Source organism: Antechinus flavipes, chromosome 3 (genome assembly GCF_016432865.1).
Source record: "Antechinus flavipes isolate AdamAnt ecotype Samford, QLD, Australia chromosome 3, AdamAnt_v2, whole genome shotgun sequence".
Taxonomy (NCBI): Eukaryota; Metazoa; Chordata; class Mammalia; order Dasyuromorphia; family Dasyuridae; genus Antechinus; species Antechinus flavipes.
The window spans coordinates 534932983-534949035 of record NC_067400.1 but is presented as its reverse complement, the minus strand read 5'-3'; positions in this window follow the sequence as shown (position 1 = coordinate 534949035).

The following is a 16053-nucleotide window of genomic DNA, read 5'->3' as shown; positions in this document are numbered from 1 at the left end:
CCACAAACCCTCCAAAATGGCCATCTCAGGCTGGTGCAAATGTCATTCATGTTTCTTGGCTAGAGATCAAATGTTTCCACATGATAAAAGACAGCACCAAACCTTTGATTCGCCACTTAGCAGATGCAGCCTGAGGCAGCCATGAGCTGCGAGTCCCACCAGCCAGCTGTGACCAGCAGTCTGCAGAGGGCCAGGCTTTGGGGTAATGTGTGGTTCTGGAAGGAATTTGCAGGGCCCGGGACCCTCTGGGCACACTTATCAGGCCCACCATGGCCACCCTGGAGGAAGCACAGACGTTAACTAAGTGAGCCTCAGTTTGGCATTCACCTCCTTCCTACCTTTCTAGTTTTTATCTTCTGCAATTTTTTTACAATTAAAAAAATATTCCAGCAAAACTGGACTCCAAAAAAAAAATATTCCAGCAAAATTGGACTCTAAAAAAAAATTCCAGCAAAACTGGACTTCTCTCTGACCTCCAGACATGCCATGTGCTTTTTTGTTACTTTCTTTTTTCTTTTTTTTTCCTGAAGCAATTGGGATTAAGTGACTTGCCAAGGTCACACAGCTAAAAAGTGTTACATGTCAGAGGTCATATTTGAACTCAGATCCTCCTGACTTCAAGGCTGGTGCTCTATTCACTGTGCCACCTAGCTGCCCTTGTACCTTTTCTTAGATTGGAAAGAACATTGGATTTCTAGATTAAAGACCTGGGATTGAATCCCATCTCTACCATATTTTACACTGGGCAATGTACATTCATAAGCCTCAGTTTTTCTTCTTCTTCTTTTTTTATTATTAAAGCTTTTTATTTACAAACATATGCATGGGTAAGTTTTTTTTTAACAGTGACGCTTGCGAAACCTTCCATTCCAAATTTTCCCCTCCTTCCCCCACACCCCCTCCCCCCAGATGGCAGATAGTCCAATACATGTTAAATACGTTAAAATATATGTTAAATCCAACATACGTATACATAGTTATACAGTTATTTTGCTGCACAAGAAAAAGTGGATCAAGAAGAAAAAAAAAACTGAGAAAAAAATGCAAGCAAACAACAGAAAGAGTGAGAATGCTATGTTGTGTTCCACCCTCAGTTCTCTGGATGTAAATGGCTGTCTTCATAAGCCTCAGTTTTTCTAATCTAAAAAAATAGTAGTTTCTATTTATTTCAGCAAAGATTGTTGTAAGAATAAAAGAGATGTGATGTTCCAGAAAGCATTTTATAAATTATAAGTGGCTACACCGAGTATAAATTACTTGGGGTCAAGCAAAAATTTTGCTATGTCTTTATCTTGTCATGGGTATATGCTTCTGACATTAGGCTAATTCAGAATGTTAGACCCTTACCAGATGAAACTGAATTGAACTGGTTTCCCCACCTTTATTTAGTTCTCTGTGCCAGATTCTGTTTTTTTCATTATGCTCATTTGTCATATTTTTAATCAGTGGTTTTTAACAATAGCCATAATGAAATGTATCATTTTGTGGCTCTTAAAGTCATTGAAGTGACTCTCTGAGATATTAAAATGGTGAAGGGTGGAAGGAAGTGAAAAATCATTCAATTAAAAAAAAAAAAACGCTTTCACTAAGGAAAGTGAAGTTGAAAATGAAAAATACCTAGAACTGACAAACTATTTCTAAAAAACAGGTTAATTAATCCTCAGAAAACAAGCAAAGACTTTCTGAGAGGCCTGATGGCTAGAGGTTTGTTATTGATTGGAAAAACAGTGGGAAGGCCAATAAAAAAAAAAAAATCAGTGCAAACCTTGTTATGAAGAAAAAATTCTTGTCTTGGACTAGATAATAGAATTGTTAGCATATTGAAATTTGAGAAAACTTACTTTACTAATGGAATACTTTTTTCTTCTTTTAAGGCCATACAAATCCATTGTCAAAAGAAATTCCAGTAAAACTATAAGGTGTAAAAATCTTCATCTGTCCTGTAAAACAGCCACATACACATATATACACACACACACACATATACAAGACATACATTTACATATACATGCACATATTTTATCGTTGTCACCATGACTTCAATTATTTTAGAGGGAGGGTACCACATTGGAGTATATATGGGCACACACGCATAATACAGAATATGTTGCATATCTATATATCTATATCTATATAGATATATATAGAGAGATATATACACATATGTGCAAAACTCTCTATAAAACTCGTGTGGCACCCTCCATATTATATTATATATACAACTATCTCTCTCTCTCTATAACTCTAATATGGATACCCTCCTTTCAAGATAATTGAAGCCATGAAGACTACATTAAATTTCTAAGAGAGAATATAGAGAGAAAATAAAGAGGTTTTAGTTAAAACATTGGGGCACAACCTTTTTAGGGATTGGGGGGATGCAAATGAAACTGTGAAAGAGATGGAGCAGAAATGGAGGAGGGAAACTGAGAGAAAGCCAAGTCATTAGTTTGCTGAGAAGTGAAAGGCAAAAAGGAATGGGTCTAGAGTATCAAGCTAGTGCCAGGAAAAATCAAGGAGCATATAAGTTCCATAGAGGCAGGGATTTTTTAATATTTGTCTTGGTGACCCCAAATCCTAGGACAATAAGCAAAGATAATTGATCATTCACTCCTTCAGCATTTATTAAATGTCCACTATAAATGCTAAGCACTTGAGATACAAAGACAAAACTGAAAACCATTCTTGTCTTCAAGAAGCTTACATTTTAATGGGGTTAAGGAACAAATAACAAAAGGCCATCAGCTGCCTCTAAGCATTTACCATGTGTCATATGTTATACTAAGGGCTTGGGAAAGGGAGAAAAAGCAAAAGCAAAAACAGCTCCTACCCTCAAGGAGCTTCAAGTCAAAAAGGAGAGACAATTCAGATGTGTGTGTATACACATACACACTCACATACCTACACAAGATACATATGGAATAGATGGAAAGATGTCTTGGAGAGAAAGTGCTAGCAGTTGGAAGAACCAGCAAAATCTTCCTGCAAAAGGTAAATTCTAACAAGTGAAGTTGAGAGGAAGAAAATGCCAGGCATGGACAAATGGAGGGAGAGACAGACAGACAGAGAAACAGAGGAGAGAGAAAAGAGAGAGAGAGAGAGAGAGAGAGAGAGAGAGAGAGAGAGAGAGAGAGAGAGAGAGATACAGAGAGGAACTGATGATGACATTGAACTTGAGAGCCTGAGTAACTGGAATGATGATGGTGTCCTTGATAGTAATAGAGAAGCTCAGGAAAGGAATGAGTTTTGGAGGAAAGATCATGATTCTCTTTTGAACATGTTGAGTTGAAATGCCTATAGGACATACAGTTTTGACAGAAACACATAAAGAGACAGCAATAAAACACAAAGAGAAGATGAGTGGTGAAGTGAGTTTTCAGAGGACATTAGAGGATATGATTTTAAAATCACTATGAATGACTGTCTCTTTGATTGAGTCCAGAAGAAAGGAGGAAGGACCCAGAATTATAGAGCTGGGTATTTATCATCTGGGTCATCAAGTCCAAATCTTTGATTTTCAATGAAGGGACTCAGGCACATTGAGGTTAAGAAACTTGCCCTTACATACAGATAGACATTAACAGTCAGAGATAGGATCTCAAACTGTCCCCATATCTCTAAATCTAGAACCCTAGCTGTTAAACTAATGTTAAACTAATGAATTGATAAGGAGAGGTTTCAAGGGAACTGGTGGATGGCTTCAACTTCTTAGCAAAGTAGAAGCAAAAAGAGAAAGAGAAGGCTAAGGATAAATTTGGAAGTTTAAAGAGAAAAAAGTTTATAACTACCACTTTGGGGAGGGTATAGCAGATCAATTAAATAGAAATAAAAAGATTGGTGAATATTGGTGAGATATTCACCTGAGATTATTATAAATTTATTGGAATCAGTCATCAAAGGGCTATGAATTCCTTTAATATTGCTTGGCAGATTGCATAGATAAAAAGTTAAAGTGAATGGGGTGGTATTGGAAAAACATAAGGACAGGGGGCCAAGGGATCCATGGATAAGATAGTATCCTATTACTTCTGTCTATAATATTCTTCCTCAACATTTCTATCTATTAAATTTCTCCCTAATCTCCAAAGCATAAACTCAAATACCACCTGCTTTGTGAGTCTTCCATGATTTCCTTATCATTTATAATTTTTCTTGACCTGAAGGTCAAACAACATGACCGATATCTCTTATGTTCTATCATATCTTATCTTGTACAAAAGTTATGCCCATCTTATCCTATCTAAAACACTAGTCTCCTTGGAGAAGGAGAAGGAATTAATTTACCTTTGTATCCCCTTATTGTGACTGACCCAGTTCCTTGTTTATAGCCAGGGCTGAATGGAATTACATACCAAGTTAGGATGGAATTATTTTGCTATTAGTCATTCAAGGAATTTGAAAGTGGTGTGGGAAAGACAGAGGACAGAGAAAAAGGGTGGGTGGCTTAGTCTTCTCTTCTTTGCTAAATGTAATCATCAAGAGAAGCCAATAAATGGATTCTGTCTCTGGATGGTGAGTTGGAGTATGAACTGTTCTCCCTGGGTGACCTTTCTGGTGATGTTCCCAATTCTAACTCACCACAAGACTGAGCCAACCTCTTGGGTCACCAAATATCTAGGAGAGAAGTAGCTATCCAGGGAACATTTTAGTCATTCTAGAGTATCATAAGATCCAGATCACTCCTCTCAAAACTCAATTTTGAAATGCTTCATGCTTTTTCCCACATCCTGGAAGAGACTTACAAGGGTGGGGGGAAGAGTTCAGGATTAAAAAGAGACAAACAAACAGACAAATTCTATCCAAATATTGTTGATCCTCCAAAGTTCGTATAATATAAAACAAACTAAACAAAATATAATCCTAGAATTTTGGGAAATTGCCAGGCATAACAAGAGAAAAAGCATAGAAGTTTGAGATTCAGTGTTATATGAACTCTTCCTCTTCCCTGTCAGCTATCATATATTTTTTACTAAACGTTTTTATTTTCAAAACATATGCATAGATAATTTCCAGCATTCACTCTTGCAAAACCTTATGTTTCAAAATTTTTTCCTTCCCTTTCCCCTGCCCCTTCCCTAGACAGCAAGTAATCCAATATATATTATATATTTTGTAGAAACATGGTAATATGAAGCTTAGTTTAGATTAGCTTTTAGAAAGAACAGTACATTTATGAGGGTTATGAAATGCTGGAACACTTTCCAAGAGAAATTTCTGTGAAGAAAAGGCTCCAGATAGCTTTCTGAGGTGATTTAATAAACTTGTATCTAGGATAAATGACCAGGATGACTCTATGATTCAATGGAAAAAAGAGATTCCTTTTAGTCATCTACAGTTCAAGCATACACACTTCTGCTTGGGATATAAAGCCCTTTACAACCAGCCTTGCCTTGTCCTTACAGACTCATTATCTCATCCTATAGACTAACCAAACTGACTGATTTACTATTTCTTATACATAATACTTCAGCTCCCATCTCTGTACCTTGTATACTGACTACTCTCCATGACTGGAATGCACTCCCATATCTCTTAGAATAATTAACTTCCTTCAAGTCTCAGCTAAAGCACCATCTTCTGCAGGAGACCTTTTCAGGTCTCTACAGCTGCTAGTACCACTCCTTCAGACAGCTCCCCCAATACACATATTTGCAAATTTTTAATATAGAAAATAGGAATAGGGACTGGATAGGGATTAGACCTGTAATATTTTACTGGTATACAGAGCTCCCAATAAGAAGCTAACTCTACTAATGCAAATCAGAATCTGATTTTTTTAGAAATGTAGCCAAAAGTTACATTAGCTTTTTTTTGACAATTGTGTCCCACATTGGCAGAGCATGACTGATATGAAGCTCTTGGTCTACTAAAATACCTAGTTCTTTTTCACAGAAACTGCTATTTAACCACATCTTCCCCATATAATACTTGGAGTTGTATGTTTCCTGGGTAGATCTTTATATTTATTCCTAATAAATATTACCTCACATGAGTCATCTCATCTTCCTAACTTATCAAGATCTTTTTGGAAACAAAATCTTTCATTCAGTGTATTAGCTATTACTCCTAGTTTTATGCCTTTTGCAAACCAAGTATTTGGAGAAAAATAGTTGAATAGTATAGAGCCAAATAAGAGATCCCAGAGGCATTCAGAGTGCTCTTATTATGTTATCATCAGTATACTTATCATCCCCAACCCTGGCTTTGTGTTGCTTCTAAACCTACCTAACCAAACTGTCTTCCAGTTTATCTGTCTCCATCTTGTCCTTATAAAAATAAAATTAAAAACATGGTTTAATGTCTTTCTAAAATCTAAATATATAGCATTTTTGTGACTTTTCCTTGAATTGCTAATTTAGTAGCTTTGATAAAAGTGAAGGAAAGGAAGGAAAGAAGGAAGGAGGGAATAAAGAAAGAAAAAAGGAAGAAAGAAGTGTGTATTTCTTCTTTATTCTTTAGCTTCTTCTTTGTGGCATCAAATAAATCCTTATTATAATATCATCTTTTGAATAGTGAAAGCCTGACTTCTAAGGTAGGTACTAAATCCAATGTCAACTTCATGAAGACAGGTACTGTTTTTCCTTTTGTACCCAAAAAGCATAGCCCAGGACTCATAGATAATATATATTTAGAAAATGCTTGTTGGATTAGCTTGGTTTATGTTGACCTTGATAATTCTGGAGCATCTAAATATTAAATTAAAGTGAATTGTTGAAGCACTTAGAATTTGATCCTCCTTTATTGGACAGATTAATCTTTAAAGCTCCTTTCATATTAAATTCTATGATTCTGTGATTCTTTGATTTTATGAGGTGGATGCCTGATAGAATTAGAAATAAGACTATTCAGAGTGGAAATTGAGTTTAGCTCATCATTTTACTTCCTAACAACACCTATATCCTTGATCAGGAAACTTCACAGAAGTAGCAAAGTAGCTATGGTATTTTATATAGATTCATAGATTTAGATCTAGATGGGAAATCATTGAATTCTCATTTTAAACTTCTCATTTTAAAGATGAGGAAACAGGTTCAATTACTTGCCTTTCATCATGGTAATTGTCTAAAGAAGGATTGAATCGGGATTTTCCTAACTCTAACTCCAGTGCTCTATTTATTTGTCCCTTAAATATTAGGGTTTGTAGACTGCCTTTAACTGTAAATTCTTTGAAGGCAGGGATCATATGTATTCTTGGTTCTTTCATGACATCTAGAACAATGCATTTACTCATTTGTTTCATAATTCTACTCACTTGAAAAGAAAATGGACCTAACGGAGGTCAAAAGCCACAGGTGGGGGCGGTTATATGTATTTGGCACTTAGTAAATACTTAAGTTGTGTCTTTTCATTCCATTCATTCTCAAGAGGACCAGTGGTGGTCCATGGAGTCCATGACTCCCAACTAGGCACTTTACGGTTGTACAGAATGTTAGAGAAGGAGAAATGCACAGTGGAAAGAGAATAGGTTCCACCATTGGAGGATATAAAGGCATGTCCCCCTCCAGTGCTGACCTTGTGTGTGACCTTGGGGGAAAGTCACTCTTCTCAGGCCTTGGTTTCAAGATCTCTTCCAACTCTCAATCTATGATCTTGTGATTCCATGAATGTTTAAGCATACTATATTTAATTTACCAAAAAAGAAAGAAAATTGAATTTGGAACCAGAGGGCTGAGGTCTGAATTCCAGGTTGGCCAGTGACCATGTCATCTGGGGCTAGAACTACAGTTCTAGTTTCCTCTCTATAAAACATGGATAATAAACTTTCCCTTCCTATGTCCTAAAGTTGTTGTGAGGATAAAATGGGAAATGATGGATGTTAAAACCCTTTGGAATTATAAGGTACTATGTCATATAACTGTGGAACATTAGTACTGGAAGAGTCCTTTGAGATCATTCTAGTCCAGCTTTCTCATCTCGTAAATGAGGAAACTGAGACTCAGAGAAATAAAAAAGATTTCACAAAGGTCTCAAAGATATTAAGTAGAAGAACAAACTAAATCTAAATCATCTGACTGCAAGTTTAATGCCTTTTCTCTTATGCTGCTTGCTTAAATATAGGATATTAAGCATGATAATGTTCTTCTAATTATAACTGCTGATTTTTAGAAGATAAAATTCAATTATCCTCCTTTAATTGTTCAACCATCCATCCATTCATTTGTTCATTCATTCAGCTCTTTTTTATGTGAACTGCTACTGAAGCATGGAAGAGGGAAAGATAGAAAGATAATCAAAAGAAACTTCCTGCCCCTCCTACCCTGATTGTTGCCATGGTCATGCTGCTGACCACACAGCTGGGACTCCCATCAACCCTAAATCATTTCTTTTGAGGCATAGAGTAGTAGAGTGTGTCTCCAAGCTTCTCTTCTTTTTTCTCAATCTGCCAGGATCAGCTGTAGAGATCAAAGGGGGTCTACAAGAAGGGAAAATGGAAGAAAGTAATGTGATGAAAGAGATGTTTATAATCAGAGGTGGTCTAACTTTAAATGACCAACCCATGCAAAGAGGTGATAGAGACAGAGAAGTATGAGGAGGGAGAGAGAGACAGAAGAGGGAAAGAGAAAAGAAAAAGAAAAGAGAAAGATGCAGGCATTGTTATTCAGAGAAATGGTAGCTAAGTGATTAAGATTGATAAGCCCTTTTTAAAAGTTTATTTGCTTTGCTGCCATAATAATAATGACAGCATACAGAGAGAAATTCCTAAAGATAATTCATTCTGACAGAACAAAAACCTTAATGACTCAACAGTTGTGAAAAAAGGGAAAATGTCTGTCATAGGCATCAAATCATAAAATGTCAGAGTTGGAAGGGACTTTAGAGCCATTTAATTCATTTCCTCATTTGATCATGTTTATTTTAGTTAGGACTTTTCTCACAGACCATGTAGCGCAATCTTAGAGCTAATGTAACAATCTCTGTGTCTTCTCTGACTTAGTTGCTGTTAATATTTCTCAAAAAGTATTGCCCAATAGGTTAGCTTCATATGATGTCTTTCCTCCCAAAAATGTACAGAGCTTCTATGTGAATTTTTTCCTTTCCTATCACAAAATTAGCCATGAACATTTTGTAAAAAGGGTAACTGAAGCACACAATTCAACTAAAACAAAATTTAAAATTCAATAAAAAATTCAATTCAATAATAATTCAATAAATATTTATTAAGCACTTATTATTGTCAGGAAATGAGCAAGCCCCTTTAGATATTAAGACACAAATAAGATAATCCCTGCCTGGAAGAAGTTTAAATTTAACTGGAGCAGGGAACTTTTATTTATTTTTAGTAAACACAGGGTTATTTGAGTACATAAAGTAGACACTGAAGAAGTTGGAAAAGGGCCAGAATCAATGAAAGTTTTATAGATAATGTGGTATCTGATCTGGGTCTTTAAGGAAGGTAAGTTTAAAGTTAAGAGAAACTTGTTGGTTTCTTACTATTACTGGGCATTGGGCTAGGTTCTATGTTGGAAGCAAAGAAGTGTAAATTATCAATCAATTCATTATGACTTTATGAAGAAGATAGTGCCTGAGGTGTAGATCAAAGGCAGACAGAGACTCTCTGAAGGGGAAGTATATTCCAGTTTTGAGGGGCAGATGGTGCAAAGTAATAGAGTTAAGAAATGGAGTGTCTGTGAAGAACAGAAAGAAGACCAGGATAGCTGGAGGGCAGAGAGCAAACCATTTATTAATTTATTAATTTTTTTTTACAAGGAGTCTCCTATTTCTATATTAAAGTTATTTGTAATTTTTTGAAAGACATACTAGGAATAATTCTGTTCAATACTTTTCAATGATACAAATAAAGCAAAGTATAAGATATGGAGATGTGAGCTTACCAAAAGTGTTTGTCAATGTAATAGAGGAGAGTGAGAGGAGAGTTCAGGTTATGGAGAGATTCCCAGTTCGTATTGAGGTCAAACTTTTACCTCAAATATGACTTCTCAGATCCTTCAGATCATTCTAACATTTTATGACTATAAAATAGTTAACTGGAGCAGCTAGGTACACAGGGGATAGAGCACCAGCCCAGAAGTACCAGGAGGACCTAAGTTCAAATATGGCCTCAGACACTTAATACTTCCTAGCTATGTGACCCTGGCCAAGTCACTTAATCCCAATTGCCTCAGAAAAACAAACAAACAAACAAAAAATAGTTAACCAAGCTTATTATCATTTTTCTTTCTTCTTGGTGGGCCCAAACGCATTACTGATTATTCAGGACCTGGCTTTGTTTCCATCTGAGCCAATTTGACCTTTCTTAGACAACCTATTTATTTCTCTCCTTCCAAGGGCTCATCACATTAATATCAAACTTAGTTTGGATACCTAATCTGCATAGCCAGTATCTCTTAGCTCAGGAGATCTGCCTATCTCAATCCTCAGTAGCTGGAATTACAAGCCTGCATCACTATTCCTGGCTCAACCAAATTTTAAGTAAACAATATAGAAATAAATATATATGAAATATAATATATAATATAAATATTATATACAATGTAAATAGTATATATGATATAAATATAGAACTAAAATTAAGTAAAAAAAGTAACAATTTTAAAAAGAGAAAATATCCATATTGGAGCAAATTTTTAAAAGTTACTAAGAGAGCTGATGGAAACTCCAAGTCCTACAGCATGAAGGACCCTCAAAGGTTATCTGGTACATTCCCTGTGATTTAGTGTTAGTGTTGGATACAGTTCCCTCAATTCCTTCAGGAAAATTCAATTTAAAACTGGCTGCATTAAAAAAAAATCACATAGCTGAGAGGTCATAAGGAAAAGGCAATCACAGATGGCTATGTATAAGCCAGGGGAGAGGGTAGGACCCAGAAGGCTTCTGAAGTCAGGCCCTCCCCTTTTTTTCATTTGGTATCTGTGAGTAATCTGGAAGAAAGAAATGTGACAGGAATTCAATTTGCAACAGAATCCATCTTGGGTGGCAAGGAAAATGACAAGTAAGGATAGAGGGACAAATGAAAAGTGACTTTGGGACACGGCCATGAGTAAATTAAAGGCGGGGAAATGAGAGAGCTTTAGACTGTAACACATGTGGAGAAAATAATATTAAATGCATATCCTCTAAGACAGATTAAAAAAGTGAACATTACAAAGTAAACAGGAACAACAAAGCAGCTTCAAGGTCATACTGGATGGCAATGGGGAGGTGTAATGTATGGAAGATTAAAATTCTAATGAAGTATTGGGTGGTGGCTTGGGAAATTATATTCTTGAAATGTATTCAGTTTGGTTTGGCTATGAACAACATCCTAAGTGAAACTATGTGTGTTGAATTAATAGAAATACAAACGTTCCTGGGTTTGCTTAACTCAGAAAGGTCTCTAGTGGGATGCCCTCAAGCTGGGTGTTAATTCCTGTCTCATTTTTAAAACTCCACTAAGGATCCTGGGAAATTGAATACCAGCCTTTTAATGAAATTCACAGAATAAACCAAACTGGAAGACACTAAAGCAGACACAATGAGGACAGATGGGAATATGAAACTGATCATATCTAATGTAGAGACAAATAATTCAAAATACTGCATTTAGTGGGATGGGAGAAATCTGGATTTAGTAGCCATTGTTTAAGAGGACTGCGTTAAGGAGGAAATAGCAAGAAGCTAATTAGATAGATGTAATTTAGTCATATGGTAATGTGGAAGTATAGTCCTGTAAGTCTCAGGACAAGAGAAATATAAATAAATGTTCAAGAAGTCACTGAAGAGATGCCATACAGCTGGGTGTGAGAGCTAAATTTAGTAAGAGCTTCAGAGAACTTAATGTGCACCACGAAAAAGAACTGGGCTAGTCAGTCAGTCAATAACCATTTATTAAGCACCCACTATATTCCAGGCACTGTGTTAAGCTCTGGGGATTCAAAGAAAAGCAAAAGACAATCTGTCTCTGTTCTCAAGGAGCTCACAGTCTAATAGAGAAGGGAACATGCAAACAACTATGTATATATAAGAATACATGGGATATATATGGGATAAATTGGAAATAATCAACAGAGGGAAGGCACTAGAAATAAGGAGTCAGGAAAGTCTTCTTGAATGAATAGGATTTTAGATAGGATTTGAAGGAAGCTGGGAGGCAGAGATGAGGAGGGAGAGAATTTCAGGCATGAGGGACAGCCAGTAAAAAAAATGCCCAGAGTTGATCGTAGTGTCTTATTCAAGCTGCATCAAAGAGGCCATTGTTACTATGTCATTTTAAAACACAGAAATGCATATCTCTTAACAGGACAGCAAAATGCACATCAAGGATTCATCAAAGTACACCCATTCCTAGGTGTCTTGTGTTTTCCTCAGGGAATTCACGTATTGCTATTACTTTGGTTACGTCCCATGATGTATAATGTGTTCGGAGAGGACTAATAACTCTTGTATGAGGGCTTGACAAGTTCTTTTCAGGGTTGCTTTTTCACCTTCGGTGTCCACTTTCACCTTATGACTCCAAGAAGTTGTAGCATGCCCAACGGCCACATCTTGAAAAAATTGTCATGGGAGGTGAGCCACAAAGAGTTGAATGAGTTAAGGAAATATCTACCCCAGGCATATGAAGACTTTCCTCAGTGTTATGGGAAGATCAGAAAAAATTGTCCGAATGGCCATGAAAGTAACTAAAGTAGGACTGGTCACACATCAAAAACACTGAGGTCATATGCTGCATCCTGGGACATTAACCATTCATCCCGACTTTTGTCTTGCCACTGGACTTTGATGATTCTGGAAGAGAGAAGAGAGAGAGAGAGAGAGAGAGAGAGAGAGAGAGAGAGAGAGAGAGAGAGAGAGAGTACTTTGTGCAACTCTGTGTCATTTAAATCCAATTCATATCTAAGTCAAGATATAACTCTGAGATATCATTGGTCCTTTTTGAAAATGAAGAATGATCAATAACAAATGACTCATTTCTCACCCTAGTGTAGTTTCTTGATGTCTTTAGATAATTCCTCTTAGAGATCTTTCCATCCAAATATGTCTGAAATTGGGTTGAGTTTTTTTTCCCTTCTCAGTTCAAATCCATTTATCAGTATTGATTGAGCCTGGTAGAACCCATGTTTCAGATATTGTATACTATACTGGCAATACAAAAATGACAACGAAGCAGTCTCTGTACTCAGTGAACTTTCATTCTACTGGAGAAAACAAGCTAGCATGCAGGTAAACAAATACAAAATATTTACAAAGAAATTTGAAGCAGGGGAAGTGCTAAAAACTCAATCAACTAATCAGTATTTATTAAGCACCTACTCTGTGCAGGTACTATTAAGCAATTCTTACTTGCAAGAAGCTTATATTCTCATGGTTGGGGTTGGAAATCAGGGTAGTACTTATGTGTGAAGTAGCCCTTGAGCTCAGCTCCCTTTAAGAAGTGACCTATAAATTTCTAGATACAGGAGTGAGGAGGGAGAGCATTCCATCTACAGGAGATACCTTTATAGAACAAGAAAGGCACTTAGTAGTAGTAGTAATATCTCCATTTTATAGGGATATTGAGACCCATAAAGGTAAAATGATTTATAAAATCTTGGACTTTTAAAAGTGGGAGAGACCTTGAAGAATATATAGTCTAATGATACCTGAAAGCATGAATCTACTTTAAAAGAGTCCCTCAAAAAGTGCCATTCAACCCTAGTTTGAACAATTTGCAAGATAGGGAGCTCACTACCACTTTTCATTTTTTTACGTCATTTTAATTGAAATATTTTTTATGTAAGTTGAAATTTGCCTCCCTTTAATTCCCAATACATTGACACTGTCTGCTCTATGGGATACAGTAGAACAAGATTAATCTCTTACAAATGTCAGCTTTCCAAATACTCACAGATAGTAATCATGGCTTCCCTAAGACATCCTTTCTTCAGGATATCCCCATTTCCTTCAACTATCCTTCTCTGCCATAGGTTTTTTGTTTTGTTTTGTTTTGTTTGACTCTCTTTATTTTGAACATAATGTCTAAATTATATAAACAATGAATGATTATTAAGATTTTGATCATGTGTACAGTTTTCTTGATTGCTTGGACAGTGAAGAGCTAGACAGTTTTAAATATTCTCAGCATAAGAATCGATCAGGTTGTCTAGATACACACATCCTATAAGATAAGAATTAATATTTTGTATTTCTGACATAAATAAGAAATACATAAGAAAATGTGCTTTGCTATTACAAACAAACTTGAAGAATATAGAACAGTTTACCTCTCAGATTTGTGGAGGAGGAAGGAATTTGTGACCAAAGCAGAACTGGAGATCATTATTGATCACAGAATAGATAATTTGATTATATTAAGTTTAAAAGTTTTTGTACAAACAAAACTAATGCAGACAAGATTTAGAAGGGAAGCAATGAACTGGGAAAACATTTTTATGTTCAAGGATTCTGATAAAGGCCTCATTTCTAAAATATATCGAGAATTGACTCAAAATCATAAAAATTCAAGCCATTTTCCAATTGAAAAATGGTCAAAGAATATGAACAGACAATTTTGAACTGAAGAAATTGAAACCATTTCTAGTTATATGAAAAGGTTCTCTAAATCATTATTGATCAGAGAAATTCAAATTAAGACAACTTTGAGGTTCCACTACTCAGATTGGCTAAGATGACAGGAAAAGATAATGTTAAATGTTGGAGGGGATGTGGGAAAACTGAGACACTAATACATTGTTGGTGGAACTGTGAATGGGTCCAACCATTCTGGAGAGCAATTTGGAATTATGCCCATAGAGTTATCAAACTGAGCATACTCTTTGATCCAGTAGTGTCTCTACTGGGTTTATATCACAAAGAGATCTTAAAGGAAGGAAATGGACCCACACATGCAAAAATGTTTGTGGTGGCCCTTTTTGTAGTGACAAGAAACTGGAAAATGAGTGGATGCCCCATCACCTCGGGAATGGCTTAAAAAAGTTATGGTATATGAATGTTATGGAATATTATTGTTCTGTAAGAAAGAATCAGTAGGATGATTTTAGAGAGGCCTGGAGAGACTTACATGAACTAATACTAAGGGAAATGAGCAGAACCAGGAGTTCATTGCACCTGACAACAAGATTATACGATGATTAATTCTGATGGATGTGGCTCTCTTCAGCAATGAGATGATTCAAACTAATTCCAATGATCTTGTGAAGAAGAGAAAGGAGTACAGGAACTGAGGGTGGTTCACAACATAGCATTTTCACTTTTATTGTTGTTTGCTTGCATTTTATTTTCTTTCTCATTTTTTCTACTTTGATTTTATTTTTCTTGTGCAGGAAGATAATTATATAAATATGTATGCATATATTGGATTTAACATATATTTCTACCATGTTTAACATATATTGGCCCACTTGCCATCTAGGGGAGGGATTTGGGGAAAGGGAGGGAAATTGGAACAAACGGTTTTGCAAGAGTTAATGTCAAAGAATTATCCATGCATATGTTTTGAAAAACAAAAAAAGCCTTAATTAAAAAAAAAAAAGGAAACATGCCTTGGGATACTTAACAATACCATAATGATACATAGAATCTAAGAAAATCTAGATCTTAATATGACATAGTTTTAAAGCCCCTTACCAATCAGGACTTCTTCCTTTTGAAACAATCAATCTCATCATCATTCTTTTAAAATATGGTGCCAATATTTCAGATGCAGCCTGATCTGGGTAGAGGACAATGAGATCATCTCCCTCTTCACATGGATATTGTAATTCTCTTTGCCTGCTCCCCCCCCCCCTCTCTCTCACACACACACACACACACACACACACACACACACACACACACACCAGCTATGAGGTCAGATTTAGAGGCTCATAAAGGCCTGCTGATTATTCTTTGCTTTGTTTCTAACTTAGCTTTCTTTCCAATTCCCCAGATCTATTAATCCATGTTTATAATTATTTCTTCCATCTCTTCTGTCCCAAACATCTAGATATTCACCAATTTGTGATCATTCTTTGTTTTCTGAATATTTCAAAATATGCTTTTTTCCCCTTCCCATTTCCTTAACTATATCCTTTGATCAATCTCAGAATTTATTCACTTTAGTAGTTTTATAGCTTCTAG